This window comes from Erpetoichthys calabaricus, chromosome 8 (genome assembly GCF_900747795.2).
Source record: "Erpetoichthys calabaricus chromosome 8, fErpCal1.3, whole genome shotgun sequence".
NCBI lineage: Eukaryota > Metazoa > Chordata > Cladistia > Polypteriformes > Polypteridae > Erpetoichthys > Erpetoichthys calabaricus.
Window position 1 is genome coordinate 150,679,104 of NC_041401.2, and position 21,710 is coordinate 150,700,813.

Consider the following 21,710-nt stretch of genomic DNA (forward strand, 5'->3'; position numbering starts at 1 on the left):
CTCATTGTATTTAGGGTTCTCATGGAAGAACTTGATGATGACGATCACGTGGACTTCTGGTCTTTAATCCATCAATGTAGGGACATCATGGTGCTTTGATTAGGTGGTGGTGGCACAGATCGCCACCACAGAAAACTGGAAAAAGAACAGAAGAGAGAGTAGGGGTTAGTACGGATTTTGGAGCCACCATGAATAATAATGATAATTAATTGAATATACAGAGCATCAGGAATTAACTAAGATGAAGCTATGAGAAAGCCATGTTAAAGTAATGTGTTTTCAGCAGTGTTTTAAAGTGCTCCACTGTATTAGCCTGGCAAATTCCTATTGGCAAGCTATTCAAGAGTTTGGGGCTCATCACTTTTTTTAAGTTTAGCCCTTGGAATTCTATGCAGACACTCATTTGAAGATCTAAGGTTATGATTTTTAGTGTACGGTGTAAGACATTCTGAAATATAAGATGGCACGAGATTATTTAAGGCTTTATAAACCATAAGCAGTATTTTAAAGTCAATTCTGAATGACACAGGTAACCAGTGTAGTGACATCAATGTTAGAGAGATGTGCTCAGATTTTCTTTTCCTAGTTAAGATTCTAGCAGCTGCATTCTTCTCTAGTTGCAATCGATTTATGTCTTTTTTGGGTAGTCCTGAGAGGAGAGCGTTACAGTAATCTAGTCGACTGCAAACAAAAGCGTGAACTAATTTCTCAGCATCTTTCAAAGTAGCTGCAGCCTTTCGTGATTTGGTGCTGTTTGCCTGGATGTCTGCTCTGCTCATTTTTAATTGTCATTAATAAGAAACAATGAAGTGGGAAAACTGCACAGAGAAAGGGCAAAATATGAAATAATGAAATCAACAAAAGAGAGTTAAGTATTTAAATTTATAGAAAAAGCAGAAATATTTCTAAATGTCTTATACATGTAAAAATCAGGCTGCTATGCTTTTCTGAATGTCGAATAAAAGAAAAAAATACTAGGTAATTAAATGAGGTCAGTGCTATCAGGTGTTGTCACTGATTAGGAATCTGGTTGGAACAAAAACCTGCAGCCACAGAGGGTCCCCAGGACCAAATTTGGGAAACACTGCTGTAGACAGTACGTAACAGAAAGAAATCTTTCTAAAACATTTTAGAATAGGACCAGAAGTAAAAGAAATGTGAGAGGGGAGTCATCTTCATTTGTACAAAAAATACAATTTTGGGATATATTAATGTCATACTTATGAATTAATTTATTAGTTAGGTACTATGTATTCACAATTTTGAAATGGATTTTTTATATTCTTTTAGTGCTGATTATTTATTTCCCTTTTCTCGCAGGGAAATCTCAGTTTTCTAAAAAGCACACAATGCAACGGTTTCACAAGTAAATCAACATAAAACATCTGTTGCTGGTGCTGTGGCTGCTCTTGCCACCTGTTTGCCGTTTCTGGTGGCATCTGCTGCAAAGGGGTGGCAGTGGTGGGCTACCTGCCAGGCTATCATCACCCAGTGGCGGCGGTCATCACAGTGCAATGCAGTCTCATTTCTACCTCTTGTCATTGTAAGTGGCAGTCCTCCCAGGCGAACGTTGTTGTAGGTGCATCAGCTACATGAACATGTTCATCATTACGATCACCTTTAGAGCAATTGGCTGATGCTAGTGCCTCACTTTCTTTTTTGATCTTGCTCTCCAGATTACATGCAGCAAAATCAGAGTCCGACAAGTCAGAGTCCAATTCAGCAATGATATGCAAAACAACGCTCACAGAGTATTTTGCTTTGTGCATTTGCTTCACTCTCTTGCCAGATGTCGATGCCTTTTCTGCCGTTGTTTGCTTGTCACGTCTCAAGTAAGGACAGGGAACCTCAGTCAAACCAACAAGTTAACTTTCCTTCTAGCAAAATGAGTCAAACTAAAATGTAATGTTGAGTTTTGTGACCATTTACAGCTAATTACAACCCACTACCCTTGGTGCCATCCGCACTCAACCCCTTGTGTGACAAAAGTCGACATCTTCCCTAAAAGAGTTAACCTTGCTTGGTAGAAAAACCTTCTATGGCACGGACCAGGCAATTTTTAAATTTATATCCAAAGCCATCAGTAAGGTGTGGTGTGCATCTGATGTGCCACAGTGACTGGGCTGGACACCTGCTGTTGTCACGAGTCATTAGCTTATTGTTTAAGCTGTTGGTTTAGGAGAAGTACACACACACACACTGTACATTGCATAAAATGGTGAGGGGTTGCTCATTAGTAATAACTTACTTCTTCTTGCTGCAGTTAGAAAAACAATCCCCCTTTGTTGTATGAGGGATGTTCAAAAAGTTTCTGCTTTTTGAACGTCCCTCGTATATTTGTTCTTGACTCTATAGGATACCCAGTGGTAACCAGCCTTCCATGTGGCTGAGCAGATGCCAGTGTACCCGAAGTCCGAGACACAACTGGATGTCCCCATTTCTGTTTTTAAGATTCCCAATTCGAGATGAGGTGCAGTTCAACTTAGATTTGCTATTTCTAGAGGTAGGCCTCCACTGAGGTTTTCAGTTTTAAAAGTAATTTCTGCACAATTCCTGCAAAGATTTCCCATATGTATTACTTGATCCGTAATATTTTGCTGGCTTGAATACTGTCCTGTATGTTTGCTTATTTTGTCCAGTGACTAACACAGGCTTTTTCATTTTAGATGGGAAAGCCTCAGTGTGTGAATCCTCACAAACACATTGACCGAGGCACATCAGTACCAGCATTCACTAAATGGGGATATTGTTCCATGTTGCAAAATACCATTTATTTTCTTAAGTTACTGTGCTTTGTTGTTGGATTCTGAAAGAGCCAAGACTCTGTGCATTTGAGGCTTGAGCAAACCCTTCCCCATGGAATATCCCAGATAATGGGTTTCTTACATATCCAGCTTGCACTTCTTAGGGTCAGCCGTCAACCCTGCCTGCTGCAGACTGTTAAGCACCGCCCGAAGACGGACAAGATGAGACTCCCAGTCATTACTGAAAATGATAACATTGTCTAGATAGGCACCCGCATACGCGAAATGGAGACGCAGGATCTGGTCCATCATCCACTGAAAGGTCAACGGGATATCATATGCCTGTTGGGGTTCCATTGGTGCAACACCCCACTTCTGGTACCATGTGACGTGTGAGTCACTGTCTTGCACCCCAAAATATGAGGCTGAGTCTCAGCACTTTGGGGCGGAGTGGTGGCTCTGAGGCTAAGGATCTGTGCCAAAAGAGATCTAACTCTGCTGGGCCCTTGAGCAAGACCCTTAACCTGTAATTGCTCCAGAGGCACTGTATAATGGCTGACCCTGCGCTCTGACCCCAAGGGATATGTGAAAACTAACAAATTCCTAATACAAGAAACTGTATAAGGCGAAATAAAGAACAAAAAAAAAAAAAACTCGAAATTATTCAACTTGAAACAGGAACTTCACGGTTATTTATTGTAGTGGGATCTACCACTCTCCTATACACAGACACGGCAAACAGGCAGGGTCGTGGCCAGGTTAGTGGCCAAGTAATACTGTTCCCTGCATTCATAATGTTCCTATAATGCTTATAGCGCAACCGCGATTGGCTCGGAGTTAATTCCGCGATGTTATGCCGTAGCGCTGCAAACCTACGATTGCCTCGGCACCCTTCCACAGATGCGGTAATCGTGCTTCAGAGTGTCATCCCTTTAGGTGGGTCCCAACAGAGTTCAGAAACCTCACAACACACACACACAGTGCCTGGCAAATAATACAAAGGGTACACAACATGTGTTTCGCCCTAAATGGGGCTCATCAGGTGTGCACATTTATGCTTCCCCTTATGGGGATCGAACCTTGGGTGTCAGTGCCTGAGGCAAAACCTCAGACGTTGCACCACGAAGGCTGGTTCGTTTATTTTGTAGGGTGAATATTCTCATTATGGTCAACTGATGTGGAACTTAAATTAATATTCAGTACTGTCAGTTGTGAATCCACATGAACAGTTCAGATCGGGCTGTGCTGTAAAGTGGATTTTTCTTTTTCATTAAGCGAATATAGAGTGTTTCACTACCTGGTCCGCGTTGCCAGCTCAAATCACGTGTGTGTGCGTATTGAAAGACTACGTCATCACACACATTACAGCGCTGCCCAATCTGTTTAATGCATGTGTGAACACTTTACAGCATGTTAGGCTTTCAATACGCATGCACATGCAAATCAGGCAGGCACGTGGATCGAGTAATGACAGGCTCTTTAACCTAAGTAGAGTGCGTTCTTTTAATGTGGGATGTGACATCCTTCACATGTACTATAACTCTGTGATGACCAGTGTGATTCACTTCAAGAGAGGCCCACTGAATCAACAGGCTAAATAAAAGGGAGAGTTCAGTTATAGAATGCACTCTGGACCCCACGGAGGTAATAGCAAAAGGAGAAAAAAAACTGAGTGCCATTATGAACAATGCTGCACATCCTCTCTCTGATACACTAACACTGAGGACTTTCAGCCAACAATTTATTCAGCAGAAGTGTCAAGAACGCTACTGGGGCTCCTTTCTACCAACATCAATACGTCTTCAAAATGTCTCACTGGGACTGTGACTGCCCAAGTTTGAATGTCTCTTTCTTTTGAATTTTCTTGCTTTATAGTCACGTGTGTTTACACCAAAATGTGTGTGTATATTTATTTATTTATTTACTTACTTATCTAACTATTTATGTATGTATATATTTACTTAAAGAGCTTCTGTTAAAAGCCAAATTTCCCTCTGGGAGAAAAGCCAAGCAAAATGACACCTTTTATTGGCTAACTAAAAAGATTACAATATGCAAGCTTTCGAGGCAACTCAGGCCCCTTCTTCAGGCAAGATGTAATGTTGTTGTATAAGTTGTTTGACAGAACAAAGTGTTTAGTGTCATCTGAATTAGTCACCACAGTTTAGCACAAGCACTTTCTGTTAAAAAAGTAAAAGATGACCCAGCATGTTGTAATTTAGTTTTATATTTAGTTATACCAGTTAAACATGCAGTTCAGCTAAACTGAAGAAACAAGCAATGCATACAGTCAATTTTCATTAATGAGTACTTCATTAAACCTACAGTGTATATACACTAACATCTCCAAATGGTGGTGACCCTATGCAGATTTGACATACTCATTTATTTCAAATATCTGCATAACTTTACTTAAGTATTATTTTCATACTTCATTGAGAAGTTGTAAGTCCAAAAGTAGTGTACAGAGCTTCAGATGATAAAGTAAGAAGGGAAGTTTTCTTATCTGTGGTTTATCGCATTGTCAGTAGAGCACTGACTTCTAGGAGGTACTCTTTCTACACCTTGGTACTGTCATGAAATGGAGTCTTCTCAAAGGCAAAATGGATGTTAGGCCTTCTAAAATAAGCAGAGAAGCCTGGCTTGCCTTAATCCAGCCAGACCCCAAAATTGGGAGCTGTCAAAAAATACAGAATGTCCACAATTACAGCAAAAAGCCCCACAAGAGGGAAGATAACTGTTAACTCCCAGCTTGTGAACTAAAAGGGAAACAGAGAAACCTTTTAAACTGACAATTTACAAACATAAAAAATCAGACCAGAAGTGCTCAGTAGAGCAAAAAAAAAAAAAGAAAAAACACATGAAAAAGCCAAAAAGGATTTGCCTGAAATGGCAATCAATACAATAATACAATACAATTTATTGTATACAATATATTCACACAGGAAGTGCCACAATGGGCTTTAACAGGCCCTGCCTTTTGACAGCCACCCAGCCGTGACTCTCTAAGAAGACAAGGAAAAGCTCCCAAAAAAAAACCCTAGTATGGAAAAAATGGAAGAAATCTTGGGAAAGGCAGTTCAAGGAGAGACCCCTTTCCAGGTAGGCTGGGCGTGCACTGAATGTCAAAAAAGGGGGGTCAATACAATACAATACACAGAACAGAACACAAGTAATCCGCAATACAGTATAACAGTAAAATAAAAATATTACAAGTACAGAGCAGAATTTAACAGTAAATAATATCACATAATACGATTTGGATTTGTTCAGAGTCCTGGAGACCTCAGCCATCAATCTGCCTCCCCGTATTGGCCATTCCACAGCTAGGATAGCACTGGGCCAGCCAATCTGATGAAAGGACCCATCTACCCGACGATTCCTGCGATCCTCATTCAGAGATGACTTTACCTTAGGCAGGCAAAACCACTTGGTAGGTGGGCAGTGGCACCAAGTGCCACATTTGAGTACCAAGAACAGAAACAGAATAGGTGAGGATTAGTAACAAATTATAACTATCATGTTACTTATGTTTTAGTGCTAATGACGAACAACAGAGATGCAATATGCACAGTTAATCAGCAGCTCTAGTCAGGATGTGCTAAACTGAAGTAGTGAGTCTTCATCCGGGATTTGAAAGCTGAGCCGAAGGAGCATCTCTTATAGTAGCAGGCAGACCATTCCACAGTTTAGGGGCCCTGTAACTAAAAGCTTGACCTCCCACTGTTATTTTATTAATCCTTGGAATCATAAGCAGACCGGCATCTTGGTTTGTAAGTCATGAAAAGTTCAGACAAGTAAGCCGGACCTTGGCCATTTAAGGCTTGATATGTTAACAAATAAGTCCTAATACACCACCCAGAAGACTAATCCAAGAACACAAGGCAACAACTTCACAGAAAACAGTAAATCCAAACAGAAATAGCAATACTCACAGAATTCCACAATAAATTAATGCCCTCTAGCTCCTGAGCCTTCTCAGCAGACTTATATAACCAGAGGGAGGATTTAGGAGTGGTGACATCTGGCTAAAATTTAACAAATGGTAGCTTAAATTAATGATGGCCAGCTGTTTTTTATTTATTCATTTTTTACTCTGTCCAGGCCCAGTTGTGTGGTGGGAGTGGTAACGCACTGTTATCAGCACATACTCCCAACTTCTCCTCCTCTCTCCAGGCAATTTGACAGCTGGGTAATGATATTACTATCACTACTAGTACTACTACTAATAATAATCATAGTAGTTTTTTGGACATCAAAATTATATGTGGAAGAAAAATTTGATTTGGGGATCACATAGTCATTTAGGATAAAGTGTGGTGATATGCTTTCAATGTGAGATTTTTTTAAAATCCTTTGAGACCCTCCCCAACTGTGCTGCACACTGAAACGTGTTTGATACATCTGTTGGGGGTTTCTTGTCTTTCCCCGAGGCAACTACAGGTTTACGGTACTAAAGAGGCAACTGCAAGTTCACAGCCTCACCACATAATGTGCCTATTGCCCGATGGTTGATGCCACTGACTTGGCCCTGTCACTGCTTGTTTGCTGTGTCTGTGTGTATTAAAGTGGTAGCTCCCATTTGAAGAATTACCCTGACCGTTTCTGTTTTGATTGGAATAAAGTTGGTTTTCTTGAAGTCTTTGGACTCATCATCTTCTCTTGGGTCTAAGACAGTGACTCACATGTCACACCATATTAAAATATAACATATCTTAAAGAAAGTAGCATAAAGCGGTAATAAATGTCAGAAACCTGTTCAGGCACATCAGGAAACTAGATAAAGGTCAACTGAACAACAAATTGTACTGAAAGATGACTAGATGACTAAGAAGTCAGCAGATGTCCTGTGAACAACCAGAATGGACAGCTTGTTACATACATAGAAATTTCAAGGGTGGTGGCACAACCCAAAGATTATAAGAAGAACCAGAAAAAAATAAAATAGGCTTTTATTTTTATATATAAGTCACTTGGGTGTAAACCATCAAACCAACAAGAGTACAATGTATGCATTGATTGGTACTGTATGTAAATTAAATAGTTTATAAAATGAACCTCTTTCCTTTGTTTCTCCGATCATTCTGACCATGCTGTAATAGACTGTTGTGATGTACTGTATGCTCCCTCAAAGGCATTTCCCGAGGAGTAATTAAATGATGCAATAGTCAACTTTTTCTCCTGCCTGATTATATAGAAAAGTATATTCTTAAAGTTGAGGATTTGCATATATTCAAAGAGAATCATGAGCATATATGAAAATAAGCATTATATCTTTAGTGCACATTAGTATAGTAAGGGTTAAATCACAAAAAGGGCTGTGCCTATATATTTTTTAGGTTTCTTAGCAAGCTAGTGTCACACATGCGAATAAGAGGCAGCTAAAAGGCTTGAGTAATTGTAATGCCACATCAGACCAGGGGACGGCAAGATGTGCTGACTGTCTTTATCAGTTCCTTGTGGACCATTCCCGGGAAATCCTACCAGGTTCCTGCACCTTGGATGACATCACTTCCTCTACGGGCCTTTACAGCCGCCAGCTTACCTCCAGTCTGACTGTTCTGTTTTGGACTCAGTCTTGTGAATATTTCTGTTCAATTATTTAAACTTTTTCAGCCAAGATATAATATACAGATGGCTGCCCCAAACCTTTATGATGTCTGGAATGAATCACTTGTCACACTAGAAACCATCAATACTTCATAAGTCAAGGTCAGGTATGCAGAGACGGGCTGACAGGCAACACCCCCACCCCTTTCTGATGTGGTGAATATGAGCTGAGGACTGGAAATAAAGGTGGCAGGTACTGGATGGGTGCAAGGTGGGGAGAGGGCCTGTCAAGAGGGCATGATGGTAGAGTGCTACACTCATTAGCCTTGGAAATATTGGTGGAGCTAATTAGGAGCACGACCAAGGCAATGGAATGTTGGGAGTGAGATAAGGGTGACAAATGAGCTAAGTGAGGTAAATTCTTGAAAAAAACTGTAAGAAAAGTAATATGCCCCATTACTGGCCATTCAATTCACCTGAATTGAGCTGTATATGCATTGCACAATAAGATTTGATTCTGCTGCCTATCCTGAGTGCCTTCTTCGGGCTAAGGGTGCCCATCTCCGCTTTGGCAATTGCTGACTCAAAGGTGTTATCAGATTTGTCCTGCTTGAGAATATGTTACTTTCTTTAATTAAGATGTTGATTTCTACCACACCTGGCAAGGTTAATCCTGATATTAAAATGCTATTCAGGAAATGAACAGAGATTTCTAGTCACCATTAGAAAAATTGTGATGCGAACAGGCCATTCAGTCCAACAAGCTTATCCATCCTGTTCACTTAGATTGTCCAAAATTATAACAATATTGTCCAAAATTAGAATCTAAAGAATGAGTTGTCAAACTAACCACACACAAAAAAAGAAAAAGCCAACCACTTCACAGCCTTGTATTTTCAGAAATTAGAGGCAGAGTATGCTGAAATTTCAGTCGGTTTTGGTGTAAATAGATAACAACACATGCAATAACTATTGTTTTTTTACTCTAATTTGCTTCAGTCTAAATTTTGATTAAAAATGGCTAGAGACATTCACTCAGCTGTTAAGCAACTCCCTCATGGATCTTGCAGAAGAACAAGTTCCATATTTTTGAAAGCCTTTTTTTTTAAAGTGTGGTCAAAGTTGCAAATTGCCATTAGAGGATCATTGGTAACTGACAGCCAATTATTGCCAATAAAAACGACAGAGTAAATCCTTGGGAACAGTAAAGAGGCTTTGCTGATGGCTATCATTACTAGAAGGGAAAATTAGCCCCTGATGACCAAAAAAGACCCATGAAATCCACAGAATAAGCTAGCTGAATGTTACATGTCATTATTAGAAGAAAGTAAATCATTAAATATAATGGTAATGAGGGTGGAAAAATGTAACAGTAAAAAGTACATTTTTTGTTTGCAAACTGAGCAAAAGTACCTTTTTTAGTTTGCAAATATACTTATGTACTGCTGCCAGAAACTCTGAAAAGTATCATTTTGCCAGAAATATACTTAAATACATACTGCAATACTGTCCTTGAAATGGTAATTTGCAAACAGATCATGTTACATTTGCCTTATTCAAAATGCCAGCCACAGCAAAATTCTGCTAGTTCAGCATTGTTGTGATCAAGATGGTGTAGATGCTTTAGATATATCAGAGTAACAGAAAGTATATTAATAAAGTTTTAGAAACACTAAAACAATACAGTATACCAGTTTACTGAAAAAGATAACCTTTATATCAATACTTAATATTCAGTCAATTAAACTCACATAATATATTTTTTTCATTACCATGTGTAAAGACTGCCCTTTTTATAATTGTTTCCCATAGCTGCAATGTTGTTTCTGTTCAGCAGAAAGGTTTCCCCCCAACTAGCTCAAAGTCACAAATGTAAATGATATACAGTACATGGTCAAGCAATGTGTTCTTTTATGTTTATTAATAAATGTAAGAACAAATAATTTTTCTATGACTAAGTTGCTGCCTTTCATTATGCTTAGAACATATAACATTATTGTCCAGAAAAGGACTACATTGAAGGAAACAGATTTTATGTCTTGTATTAAAATGAGGAAACTGTTAAAAATATATAAGAGCTGAGAGCACAGGAACTGTGTCTGACAATAGCATTCACACGAATGAGAGGTGAGTGGACAGTGGGCATGGTGAAATCTCCTGGCACAAAGTCTCGTCTCGCGGGACTTGAAATTATGTCTCTGAAAAAATCTTGTCTCGTCCCAGGATTTTTTTATATAATAGAGAGACATGCAATCTATTTGTATCCTTCGATGTAGTCCTTTTCTGGACAATAATTTTATACATTCTAGATGAAACATCAACGACTAAGTGAAGAAGAAAGGGCAGCGTGTTGAAAAGAGGCCAAAAAGCTTTGGAGAGAAAAGAATTCAAAAAAGAACAATAATAATTTAAGTGCAAATTTGAAAAATAAGGAAAGTTAAAATCAGCATGGACCAAGTGGAATTGAAAACCTAACAGTTCCAAGCAGAGACAGAAATAAAAGACAGAAGATAGAAGACAAAGTAGAAACGTCGTAAAGAAGTCCAAAAATGTTGCCGCAATACACATGCAGAGCAGGTTAGAGATTATGAAAATACTAAAATTTCGTCAGCCTCAAAAAACTGATAGTAAAGATTGCATTAGCGCTAACAAACGGAAATCATTACTCGGTGAAATAACAGAAAAGCGAAAAGAGATCGAATATGTGGACATAGGTGATATGACAGAAGTATGTAGATATTGTTTGGCTTTAAACTTTAAGTTGGAGACTTGTAGATCATCTAATTCATGTTGCAAGCAGGGAAAAGCAGTGTTTCTTCCCAATGAAGAGGCATATCCACGAGAATTAAAAGATTTGTTATTTGGTGGAATGAAATCCACAAACACTACAGGCAAAATATTTGCATCTACAATAATCTGTTCGCGTTTGCATCATTCAATGCTCAAATGTAGATTTACACGATTCAGGACCATACGCTATAAGAATCTGTGGTCCTGCAACAATTAAAACTACTACAAGTTTAATTTCAAAGAAACCACAATTCGGTCATGATCACGAAGAAGTGATGCAACATTGAATCGTAAGAGTTAAACAATCGGACGTATTAGAAATTCTACAGCCAATAATGGATAGAAATCCATACATCCAAAAGTATTGGACTTTACACAAAATTTATCTGAAAAACAGGGACAAAGAAGTTTTCTTGGATTTCTATATGACTCTGAAAGATCAGCTAGCATATATAATAAAGTAACGTGACGAACTGATAGCAATAATAGTTTCGAAAGACGGAGATATCAAAGACAGATTTGATATTCGTGTTTATCCAAAAGCACAGCACGATTCATCACAAGCGGCACATCTGGGAAATGATGAGCTCGTAGGACCCGCACGGGGGTTGGCGAGCGAAGCGAGCTGGGGGCAGAGCCCCTTAGTTTCATTTAAACATATCTGACTTGACAAACATGTTGAACTAAATAGATTGTTACATATTGGAGTTTTGGAATTTTACTGTGCTCAGTCTACAATTGTACAGGGGAGTTAAACCAAATTATGTAAGTCTTTTATTAGATCATTATGTTTTTTATAAATAGAATTCTTTGAAATTAACACTTAATTCAATCAACATCTCAGTCAGCATGCATGGCTAAATTGTATTGAATGCAATTGAATGTTAAAAATAAAGACTAAACTAGATTTGGAGTTTGCTCCTAGTTTTTTTTTTTAGCATGACTAACGGGACAACAAGCTCTTGTTGCTTGCTAGGCATACTTGATTGTATAAAAAAAGAGTTTATGTACAATCTTCTGTAAAAACACTTCATTGTAAATGAAGCCAGTGTGATTAGATGTGAATCATTCATTTCCTTTGGTGTTTTTCTTTTGATCACTAAGACATTCAATTATTTTTTTGAAAGGTGAAGGACTACTCCAAGTCTGTCAAACACTAAAACAGGTCTACACTAGAAATTGAAAAATAAATTATTTATAACAGTCACAAAAAATGTTTCTTGCACTTTTAACTCGGCCTTGTTTGTAGTCCCAGCCTTGATTTCTTAACATCTTTATGAAGACACAGTTTTAGTTTGTTCTTATATGTTGTTTAGTGACATAATCTGTTCTTAATCTTCTTCTACACAGTTTTCATGTCCTCTTTGCTGGTTGTTTTAATACAGCAGCTTCATACTCATGGTTAATGGTTTTACAATTTTGATTAGTTTTTTTAGGAATGACTACATCTTAACAGAAATATACAAGTGAAAATTGACACTGTCTATTCTATGAGTGACTACATCCCTGTTAGCACATTTGAAACAATCCTAAAGGGTTTGTACTACCTCTGCTGATTAGCTTACACCATTTCTGTTTTAATGCACCTTAGATATGTCAGTAAAAACAAAATTATTCTGTGACCCAAGCTGCTGAGACCTAACTGTGCCCTAGAAGAAAGCACCAATGAGATTACCATAGCTGACTTTGGCACAAATGACATTCTGCATAAATTCCAGCAGATACATGTCCAGAGCTTATAGTCTCGAATAATTCAATTGGCTGCATCCAAGCCTTCAACTACAACTTGAGTCACTGGGTTCATGAATAACAGTAGTGGCAACCAGATAGGAAAGAACAGGAAGTTTGAAAAGTACAGAGTAGATATATTCAGCATTTCCTTGGAAACCAAATTTCTTGAACAGGAAGATTCTTTCTTCTAATCAGTGGTGCTTCCATATTAAGAGTCAGCAGGCCCCCCAGATGTGGTGCAGAATTAGTAATTAGCTTCCTTGAGTAATTTATAATTAAAATGTTTACAACAATCCTCAACTTGTTTTCTTGAGTGTTTTTCCCCAATTTTTAATCATATTCTAAGTGTAATGTCTTATCTACAACAATAATGCTTTATGCATTATATGAAATTATCTTGACCCTGCAGTGTTCCAGGTTTACCAATGGATGTATTTTCACATGTAGAACCTGAACAGTTCAGTTCAGCAAACGTGCTTGGAGGATATGGCCTCTTGTTCATAGCAGTACAAAGGAGACTGCCTTTTTTTTTAAATTGTGCATTTACATTTTCAGTTTGAGTTCTTCCCAGTCAAGGCCATGCACCACAAGTCAGAAAAGTGGTACAAAAAGTCCAGTATGATTTGTTCCCATAAAGTTAGCTGCAGTAAATTCTGAATATCAATATCAGAAATGTATCAAGCACAATACATTACATTGATCAGAATGGGGCTGAGCACTATTTTGATCTTCAACCACTTCTAAGGAGGACCTTCTGACGACACTAAAAAACAATTGCAATTGTTTGGCAGCTTCATGTTACCCAGTAAACACTTGGCTGCATGGTAGTTAGTGCTACTAATAGACAACCCCATTGCCTTGTGTTTGATTTGTGTAGTTTTTATAGTCTGCGCATTCTTTCTGCCTTACTGCAGCTTGTCCATTTTCACCTCGAAGTTGTTTGATTCTAAACTTGATCGTGTTGCTATATTGGTTTACATAATAATAATAATAATTCATTACATTTATATAGCACTTTTCTCAGTACTCAAAGCGCTATCCACACAGGGAGGAACCGGGCAGCGAACCCACAATCTTCCACAGTCTCCTTACTGCAAAGCAGCAGCACTACCACTGTGCCACCTGTAGGCCATGCCCAATATACAGTCTATTTTCCTGAGCAGTGAATGGTTGCAAGGGTTTCAGTTTACTTACCATTTAATTCTATATGGCTGTGCTTTGTCAGAAGATGACAATTTTAGGTATAACAATGATTTTATGCCAGTCAAGACATACTTGATTTTTTGTAACAAAATCGGTACATGATTTTGCATGTATCACTAGTCATTATCAAAAAAGGGAGAGATTTTAATTAGGTAAGTGAATGTTAACATTAGAGATGTCTAACATCCAGGGTATGGCCCTGTAATTTGCTACAGATGGGTGAGACCAGCTATGTTACTGTATATGGGTTGGAGACGGTGGCACTGACCAGAAAGCAGGAGACAGAGCAGGAGGTAGCAGAGCTGAAGATGCTAAGATTTGCATTGGGTGTGACGAGGATGGATAGGATTAGAAATGTGTACATTAGAGTGTCAGCTCAAGTTCGACGGTTGGAAGACAATTTCAGAGATGCGAGATTGCATTGGTTTGGACATGTGCAGAGGAGAGATGCTGGGTATATTGGGAGAAGGATGTTAATGATAGAGCTGCCAGGGAAGAGGAAAAGAGGAAGGCCTAAGAGAAAGTTTATGGATGTGATGAGAGAGGACATGCAGGTGATGGGTGTAACAGAACAAGATGCAGAGGAAAGAAAAATATGGAAGAAGATGATCCGCTGTGGAAACCCCTAACGGGAGCAGCCGAAAAAAGAAGAAGAAGTCCCAGATGTCAAATCCCATGTTGGGAATAAAAGTCCCTTGCCCCCCTGACACTAATAAACATTCTATATAGAGTGGATTGGAACTGACATTTTGGTCAGCCTGAGGAACATAAAAATATCTTGGTCTTAGTGGACAAACAACCCTGTATCCAGAGGTCATTTCCATGTGACAGCCAAATAGTCAAACAATCGCCCAGAAACATGTAGGAGTCTGTGTGTTAGTTGACATTCAAAAGACGTACTTATGGACCAGGGGATGCTTTTCACCTCAAATACAATCAGGAACATCAACAAATTGCTTGGTAACATCCACCTCAAAACTTCTGACTGACAGACTGACAGACTGGTAGAGTAATTTAACCAGACACTGAAGTAGATGTTGAAGAGGGTAGTACGCAAAGAAAGGTGAGACTGGAACCAGCTCATAACCCTCATCTAATATGCCTACAGGGATTTACCCGGGCGTCTATGAGCTTTTCCCCATTTGGGCTACTTTACACGTGGACTCCTGGATATCCTAAAGAAGGGCTGGGAGTCTGAAAACCTGCCCTTCAACATTTGTTAGAATATATACTGCAAGTTTAGGCTTTTCTGGGTCTAGGCCATTACCAGAACTTTGTCTCAGTTCTCAGAAAGGACTGTGCCTTTAAAAGACCTCATTTGAAAGAAAGCCCCAAACACTGTGGTATTGACATTAAATACCGAAGCAGGTTTCTATTACCTTAAGGCGGTCTAAGTTTTCCTTACCTTTTATTCTCCAGACCGACGAGTTTGACACTGGCCTGGGAGAAGTCCGAAGACAGTTTGTTGACAGAGCTGAACACCCTGTAGTCTCCTTAGCGTTACTTTTTTTCTCAAAAAAACATGTAAAAAGCATGACATTTTTTGGCTTGAAAAATGTCATTTTTATTAACTCTCATTTTTCTACTGTAAAATGTGTAAAACACTACAAAGTGAGAAGTGTGGAAAGTACAATAATGAAAGAAATAATAAAAACATCCATCCATCCTCCAACACGCTGAATCCGAACACAGGGGTCTGCTGGAGCCAATCCCAGCCAACACAGGGCACAAGGCAGGAAACAATCCTGGACAGGGTGCCAACCCACCGCAGGACACACACAAACACACACTAGGGCCAATTTAGAATCGCCAATCCACCTAACCGGCATGTCTTTGGAAGGAAACCGGAGCCCCCGGAGGAAACCCACGCAGACATGGGGAGAACATGCAAACTCCACGCAGGGAGGACCCAGGAATTGAACCCAGGTCCCCAGATCTCCCAACTGCGAGGCAGCAGCGCTACCCACTGCGCCACCGTGCCGCCCTAATAAAAACAATAATGATGATTAATAATAATATGAACAGCACACTGCACAAGTGCTAGTTACACGAGTGTCAATTTTGCATTCCCAGAATCACTTTCGGTTTCACTGACAATTTCAATTTCACTGCCAGAGCCACTTTTTCATCACTGCAGATGATTGGCATTTCTTATGAGACGCCATTATAAGGCTAGGAGAAGATGTGTCTATACTGTTGCCCAGGTCATGTCTAACGCTAAGGATGTTAATGTACCTCAGCCAGAAACTGCTGTATTGGGAAACAAGGCATGCAATGATTAAATGTGAAGCCCTTGACATCAAGTGGGCCATTGCTCAACTCAGGTATTACCTGCTTGGGCATGAGTTTACCCTGGTTACAGGGTGACCAATCCTACAACCTCTTGGGTATGGAGGGAAGTCATGTCAAACAGATATGCTTAGGGGACACCTTCAGGGCTCTGTTGAGGTAAGCCGTTCCCCCCGGGATGAGAGAAGGCACTATCACTAATCATCTCTTCCCTTTTGCCTGCATTTCCAAAGGGAAAACACATAAGGAACTGTGACCCCGTCCTAACTCCGGAAACCCTGCCACTACCAGGACAGGTTGCTATAAATTCGACTCATTGACAGGTAGGCCGTGTACATTTTGTCTGCAAACCCATTTCCTAGGAACCCACTTGGGGACTGATAAGATATTTAAATGGATCAAACTCCATTTTTATCGGCCAGGAATTAATGAGGAGGTCCACTACTTTTGGTCTTCCTGTATGAAGTGTCAATTGTGGCAGATTATTTGGAACGACCACTCCCTTCTCATTCCCATCCCACTCATAGATGTCTCATTTCAGCACATAGAGATGGATACTGTAATTCCAAAAACATTGCACAGGAACTGGACGAGGTCTTTGCATATGTCAGCATCCATGAAGAAGTGCTAACAGACCAAGGGATGTCATTCACCTTGGAGACGTTCAGGGAGGTTACCAAGTTACTCAGAATTAAGCACTTAAAAATCTCAGTGTGCCATCCCTGTACTGATGGTTAGTTGACCAGTTCATTCAGATGCTCATACAGATGCTACATAAGGTGGTCAGTGAGGCTGCAAGGAACTGGGACCAGTTTGCCTTTCGGGATGTTCCACAAGCCTCCACTGGCTTCTCACCATTTGAACTGTTGTATAGACGGCAAACCTGGGGACAAGTGGATGCTCTAAAAGAGAGTTGGGAGGAAAAGACACTCCCTTCACCAAGTTACTCAATATATTCACTACATTAAAAGAAGAGTATGGAGCATGCACAAACAGCTTAACCTCGCTACTATGACATATAGATAGATAGATAGATAGATAGATAGATAGATAGATAGATAGATAGATAGATAGATAGATAGATAGATAGATAGATAGATAGATAGATAGATAGATAGATAGATAGATAGATAGATAGATAGATAGATAGATAGATAGATAGATAGATAGATAGATAGATAGATAGATAGATAGATAGATAGATAGATAGATAGATACTTTATTAATCCCAATGGGAAATTCACATTCTTCAGCAGCAGCATACTGATACAATAAATAATATTAAATTAAAGAATGATAATAATATAGGTGAAAAAAACAGACAATAACTATGTATAATGTTAAATATTAACGTTTACCCCCCCTGGTGGAATTAAAGAGTCGCATAGTTTGGGGGAGGAACGATCTCCTCAATCTGTCTGTGGAGCAGGACAGTGACAGCAGTCTGTCGCTGAAGCTGCTCTTCTGTCTGGAGATGACATTATTTAGTGGATGCAGTGGATTCTCCATAATTGATAGGAGCCTGCTGAGCGCCCTTCGCTCTGCCACAGATGTTAAACTGTCCAGCTCCATGCCAACAATAGAGCCTGCCTTCCTCACCAGTTTGTCCAGGCGTGAGGCGTCTTTCCTCTTAATGCTGCCTCCCCAGCACACCACTGCGTAGAAGAGGGCGCTCGCCACAACTGTTTGATAGAACATCTGCAGCATCTTATTGCAGATGTTGAAGGAAGCCAGCCTTCTAAGGAAGTATAACCGGCTTTGTCCTTTCTTGCACAGCGCATCAGTATTGGCAGTCCAGTCTAATTTATCATCCAGCTGCACTCCCAGATATTTATAGGTCTGCACCATCTGCACACAGTCACCTTTGATGATCACTGGGTCTATGAGGGGTCTGGGCCTCCTAAAATCCACCACCGCTCCTTGGTTTTGCTGGTGTTCAGGTGTAGGTGGTTTGAGTCGGACCATTTAACAAAGTCATTGATTAGGTCCCTATACTCCTCCAGCCCATTCCTGATACAGCCCACGATAGCAGTGTCATCAGCGAACTTTTGCACATGGCAGGACTCCGAGTTGTATTGGAAGTCCGATGTATATAGGCTGAACAGGACCGGAGAAAGTACAGTCCCTTGTGGCGCTCCTGTGTTGCTGACCACAATGTCAGACGTGCAGTTCCCAAGACGCACATACTGAGGTCTGTCTTTAAGATAGTCCACGATCCATGCCACTAGGTATGAATCTAATCCCATCTCTGTCAGCTTGTCCCTAAGGAGCAGAGGTTGGATTGTGTTGAAGGCGCTAGAGAAGTCTAGAAACATAATTCTTACAGCACCATTGCCTCTGTCCAAGTGAGAGAGGGATCGGTGTAGCATATAGATGATGGCATCTTCCGCTCCCACCTTCTCCTGATATGCAAACTGCAGAGGGTCAAGGGCGTGTTGAACCTGTGGCCTAAGGTGGTGAAGCAGCAGCCTCTCCATGGTCTTCATCACATGTGATGTCAGAGCAACAGGCCGAAAGTCATTCAGCTCACTAGGACGTGATACCTTTGGGACTGGGGTGATACAAGATGTTTTCCAAAGCCTCGGGACTCTCCCCTGTTCCAGGCTCAGGTTGAAGATGCGCTGTAGAGGACCCCCCAGCTCCGATGCACAGACCTTCAGCAGTCGTGGCGATACTCCATCTGGACCCGCTGCTTTGCTGGCACGAAGTCTCCTCAGCTCTCTGCTCACTTGCGCTGTTGTTATTATGGGTGGGGATGTTTTTCGTATGCTGGTATCAACAGAAGGATGTGTGGAGGGTGCAGTACTCCGAGGTGAGAGTGAGAGTGGGTTAGGGTGGTCAAACCTGTTAAAAAAGTTGTTCATTTGGTTTGCTCTCTTCACGTCTCTCTCAATGGTGGTACCCCGCTTCGAGCTGCAGCCAGTGCTGATCTTCATCCCATCCCACACTTCCTTCATGCTGTTATTCTGCAACTTCTGCTCCAGCTTTCTCCTGTACTGCTCCTTCGCCGCCCTGAGTTGGACTCGGAGTTCCTTCTGCACGCGCTTGAGCTCATGCTGATCACCGTCTTTAAAAGCCCTTTTCTTCTGATTCAAAAGGCCCTTGATGTCACTTGTAATCCATGGCTTGTTGTTAGCATAGCAGGTACTGTTCTTACTGGAACTACAATGTCCATACAGAAGTTGATGTAGTCAGTAGTGCAGTCAACAACTTCCTCAATGTTCTCATTATGAGATCCCTGCAGGATATCCCAGTCTGTAGTTCCAAAAAGTTCTCTCAGAGTATTCTCAGCCTCCGGGGTCCACTTCCTGAATGATCGTGTGGTTACAGGTAGGACTCTAACTTTTGGTTTATAGTGAGGCTGAAGCTGAACCAGGTTATGATCTCCTTTCCCAAGCGCAGGCAGCGGGGTGGCGCTGTATGCGTCTTTAACGTTTGCATACAGTAAATCAATAGTCTTATTTCCCCGGGTGTTACAGTCCACATACTGGGAGAATGCAGGCAATGTTTTGTCCAGCGTCACATGGTTTAAAGTCTCCAGCGATTAGCACAAGCGCCTCAGGGTGCTGCGTTTGTAACTTAGCAACAGCGGAATGGATGATGTCACTCGCTGACTCCACGTCTGCCCGAGGAGGAATGTATACAATAACAACAATCACATGTCCAAACTCTCTGGGCAAATAGTAGGGACGTAAACTTACGGCCAACAGTTCGATATCCCTGCAGCAAGTGGAGATTTTGATGTTAACATGTCCAGAGTGACACCACCGTGTATTAACATAGAGAGCGAGTCCTCCTCCTTTGTGCTTACCACAGGTACTTGCATCTCTGTCCGCTCTAACTGTGCTAAACCCGGGTAGCTCCACGTTGGCATCTGGGATGGTGTTATTTAGCCACGTTTCGCAGAAACACAACAAACTGCATTCTCTGTAGGTCCTTACATTTTTCACCAGTGCAGCCAGTTCGTCGATCTTATTTGAGATTGAGTTTACATTCCCCAGAATCACAGAAGGCACCGAAGGCTTGAAACGCCACTTTCTCGCAAGCCGCTTCTTTTTTAGCTTAGTGCCGGCTCTGCTGCCACGATACCGCCTTCTTACCTCGTCGGGTAAATATGGAACCACACCGGCACTGGCATTTGTTCTCAGCGCCCGAAGTTGAGTACTTGAATAGGCGAGTCTCGGCGTGTTAAAATCCATGCCCACGTTGTAAAAGTAAGTGTGTCCAGGGAAGGAATCCACATAAAATAAAGTAATAGGAGTGATCAATAATAAAAATAGAAAAATAAAAGTAGAAAAGTACACATACATATACAGTCATACACGGAGCTGCTGAAAAGGCTGCCACTCACGGCGGCGCCGGATGTAATATTATATATACTGTATTTACCCGTGTACCACGCGCACATTTTTTCCCGAAAATTAGCATTAGAAAATCAGGTTCGCATCATACACGAGGAAATTTTTTTCTGTAATGTTTACTTCTGCTTGGGCTCTCTCACTCGCTGTCTCTCTCGTTCGCTCGCGCGTGCTCTCTCTCTCTCTCTCTTGCTCGTTCGCTCGCGCTTTCTCTCTCTCTCTCTTGCTCGTTCACTCGCGCTTTCTCTCTCTCTTGCTCGTTCGGCGCACACTCTTTTTCTCTCCCGCGCTCGCTTGCGCACTCTCTCTCTCTCGCTCATGCGCGCTCTCTCTCTCTTGCTCTCTGTCTCTCTTGCTCGTTTTCTCGTGTGCGCTCTCTCCCTCTCTCGCTCGCTCGCGGTTTCGTCATGCAACAAAAACAGAAGGACATTTCACGGAAAACGTGCCCTAAACACTTCCTATACAATCACAACACGTGTCATACACAGAGAAAATTTTTTTCGTGATTTTCTTTGTAAAAATTAGGGTGCGCGTCTTACACGAGGGCACGTGGTACACGAGTAAATACGGTATATACATATATACAGTGCATCCAGAAAGTATTCACAGCGCATCACTTTTTCCACATTTTGTTATGTTACAGCCTTATTCCAAAATGGATTAAATTAATTTTTTCCTCAGAATTCTACACACAACACCCCATAATGACAATGTAAAAAAAGTTGAGAAAGCACATGTACATAAGTATTCACAGCCTTTGCCATGAAGCTCAACATTGAGCTCAGGTACATCCTGTTTCCCCTGATCATCCTTGAGATGTTTCTGCAGCTTAATTGGAGTCCACCTGTGGTAAATTCAGTTGATTGGACATGATTTGGAAAGGCAAACACCTGTCTATATAGGGTCCCACAGTTGACAGTTCATGTCAGAGCACAAACCAAGCATGAAGTCAAAGGAATTGTCTGTAGACCTCCGAGACAGGATTGTCTCGAGGCACAAATCTAGGGAAGGTTACAAAAAAATTTCTGCTGCTTTGAAGGTCCTA